Raw genomic sequence first — 3751 nt, forward strand, 5'->3', positions numbered from 1 at the left:
TTCTTACTGTATAAACTTTTACTATGTTAAAGTTAAAATATTTCCTTTTTATTTAGACAAAAAGGTGGAAATGTGCAGAATATTTGTGCACTGTGTCACAGTGTGTTGCTGTGGTTGTTATAATAAAAAGCTGAGTGGCCAATAGCTAGGCAGGAGAGATAGTCAGGACTTCTGGGCAGAGAGAGGAAGAGAAGTTAATCAAGGCATTCAGGAAATGTCAGACACATAGAATGGCAGAAGTAAAAGTCACATGGTAGAATGTAGATTAATAAAATTTTGGGTTAGTTTAAGTTATAAGAGCTAGTGGGAAAATCCTAAACTAATGGCCAAACTTTCATAATTAATAAGTCTGTATGTTGTTTTTTGTCAGCTGGCAGCCCAAAAGAAAGTCTGACTACAACTGGCTGTCCTAGAACTCACTATGTAGACCAAGCTGGCCTCAGACACACAGAGCCCTACCTGCCTCTGCCTCTGCCTCTGTCTCCTGAGTGCTGACTTTAAAGGTATGCACCACCACAACTGGTACATTAACTAAAGTTCTTAATGTTCACATTGATAAGTAATCAAAGTACTATATTGATAATAAAAGTTGTATCTGTTTATCTCTCTTTAAAGCTTCATACTCAAGTTACTTTTGAGGAAAGTGCCTCATAAAGGATGTAATATGTTTTACAGTGATATATCCATGGAATTTATGCATGGAGGAGAATATTGTTATTGACCTGAATATATAATCAACAAAAGTTCAGAAACTATGCTGTTTACTCAATTCCTCGTTGAGTTTCAGAAGACAGAGCTTTAGGCAGTTTGGAGGGTTCTGGTAGCAGAAGTCTTTCTTCAGGATCCTGTCACTGAAAACAAGCCATTCCTTTCTGTAAGGTTTCCCACCTCTCTTCTCCTGAAGTCACAAGAGCTGCAGTTTGTTAAACTTACACCTCTCTCACTTTATTGTTCAGGAAACCAAGACCATGACTAGCGGTAACCCGGTGACTGAACTGGAGCCCAGTTCATGTTTCCTGAATTTCCTCTCAGCTCAGAGTCTTCCCATTATAAATGATGATTTACCACCAGGTTGGAAATTCTCATTTGTGCTGCTGGGTATTTTTTGTTGTTGTTGTTGTTGTTTTGGTTTTTAGCTTTGTTTGTTTGTTGGCTTCCGTGCTGTTTGGGAGCTGTTTGGAAATCTGAATCTGGGGATTATCTGAAAAACTAGAGATGTATAAAGAAGCTCTCTCTCAGCGGATCCTATCGGCAGCTCCTGGAAGCAGGGGTGCTGGTGTAAAGGCTTCTGAAGGCTGTGCATTGTGTGCTTTGTTGGTTTTCATCAAGTGAATCTGGATGGGAAGCCCAGCCAAAGTTTTCCCCTGGATCACATCACCAGCACTGTCATCTGATGGAAACAGCATTGCCCGAAGCCCTGGTCTCTCACTCACACATGTGGACGGGCAAAGAAATAAACTCTAGCGACTCCAGGCTAGCATCTCTGAATTTCTCGGAGATTGATGACAGTGGTAATAAAAACACTCCTTTCTCCGACAAACACTACTAGTAAGTCAACACTTAAAAGGGGATAGTTTAGGAGCAACCACCACATTAGCTCTTGTCACTGAGATTCCTTTTGGCAGTAATATATTCTGGGGATTAAGTTAAACCAAATGTCTGAAACAATGGAAACATAGTTATGTTAACAGCTAGGGTTGCTGTCCCTAGCTTTTACTGTAGTCACATTCAGACTTAACCTTTAGACATGATTTGATCATTTTTACTCCCTTTCATTATGTTTTATTTTAGTTAAAAACCAATAAAAGCATCCTTTAAGCTTTTCAAAGTCTTGTAGTTTCTTTTCTCTTAAATGTACATGCATTTTTATTTTTTTTATTTTGATGGCAGCAAGCAATGAAAGCCCTGTTTGAACAAAGTCTATAATTTTTTGCCCACATTTAACCTCACTTGGTACCTGTAAGTTTCAGAAGCAGCCATAACTGGTTGCTATGTGACATTTTTCTTTAAATACTCTTTGATGTCACATCTGTTTCCTGCCACTTGATTCCTTTGCATATAGGTGAGCAAGAGGCCCCATTTAGATTTTACAGCCTGGGAACATATCTCTCTGGGTACTATCAACTCACCTCCTGGGAATTTCTGAAATAACCCTGGCAATTCCTGTTTGAATAATTCAGCAATACTGGTAACTACTATTATATTGCACACATGCAAATACACTTTGATATTCATAGGACTTTGTTCTAAAATTGTTTGACACAGTATTTTTCTTGAAGGAAATCATTTTTATCTTTAGTCCATAGAAATATCTTACTGTGGTTTCTTATTTAATTACATGTATGTGTGTTTCGCCTACATGCATATCTGTACATGATGTGCATTCAGTGGCCCAAAGGTCATAAGAAGGGATCAGATCCTCTGGAACTGGAATTACATAAGGATTGAGCTTCTAGGAATTGAACCCAGATCCTCTGCAAGAGCAGACAGTGCTCTTAACATCTGCACCATCTCTCCAGCCTCTTACTGTGAAAATAGTATCATAGGATAGAAGACAGATCAGGCACCAGAGTGACCTCGAGTGATCTAAAGGGATAACACCAATTGTCAAGCTAAGCAATAGTGGAGAGACCACCTCGAATGCCCATTCCTGATAATGAACTTGATGTCTATAACCATCCGGGAGCCTTCATCCTGTGACTGATGGAAGCAGAGGCAAACACACAATTAATCACTGAACTGAACCCAAGGAACCCAGTGACAGAGAGAGAGGAGTGATGAGCAAATTGGCAAAGATTGGGCTGTCAAAACCAGCAGAGACAGCTGATATGAACAGGGGAGAGCTCTTGGACCCCAGAACGACAGTGGGGAGGCCAGCATGGGACTGATCTGGACCCCCCCAAATGTGAGTGTCAGTGAGAAGGCCTGGGCAACCTATGGGGCCCTGAGTTGTGGATCAGTGTCTATCCCTGGAATACAAACAGTCATCATGTGCCTATAGCACAAAGAGGGATGCTCTCTCAGCCTGGACTCTTAGGGGAGTGCCTGGACCCTACCCAGAGTGAAGTGACAGACTCTAGATATCCCCTATGTGGAAGGATTTGGCAATAGGGTGGGAGGGGGGGGGGAGTGCGGGAGGAGGGGAGGGAGAGGGAACTGGGATTGACATGTAAAACTAGCTATTTAAAATTAAAATAAAAAATGATAAATAAAAAAACAAAAACAAAAACGTAACCATACAACACTGTGTGAGAAACTAAGTGCTTAACATCTTGAATACTAACGATGCAACACTGTGTGAGAAAGTACATGCATAAAAAAATAGTAACAGAGGATGTATAATTGTTTGATTTTCTGTTACATGCTTTTATAACTTTGGGTTATATACACACAAGGTGTTCTTTTAATCTCCATAATGTAGAAAGATGAGGGAACTCATGGGTGCTTCAGACTTGTTTAGATTTTTGCATGGGAAATCCAGTCAAACTCTCCTCCTGGGTCATCCAGGTCACACTGGCATCTGATAGAAATAGCATAGCCTAAACCACCACCCAGGTGTTGGGGCGCTGCCAGAGGTTGGCCATCCCAGTGAGTTTGTCCTCCCTTCTCCTAGGTCCCCACCCATCAGCCTGCTCAGAGGTCCCTAGTGGGAACACTGTAACATTGTTACAATTGAAACATTGTAACAATGGAAATATATTAACACTGATGTCAGAATTTTCATCTCATAATTACCTTGGTTATATGGAAA

Source organism: Mesocricetus auratus, unplaced genomic scaffold (assembly GCF_017639785.1).
Source record: "Mesocricetus auratus isolate SY011 unplaced genomic scaffold, BCM_Maur_2.0 Super-Scaffold_100011, whole genome shotgun sequence".
NCBI classification, from domain to species: domain Eukaryota; kingdom Metazoa; phylum Chordata; class Mammalia; order Rodentia; family Cricetidae; genus Mesocricetus; species Mesocricetus auratus.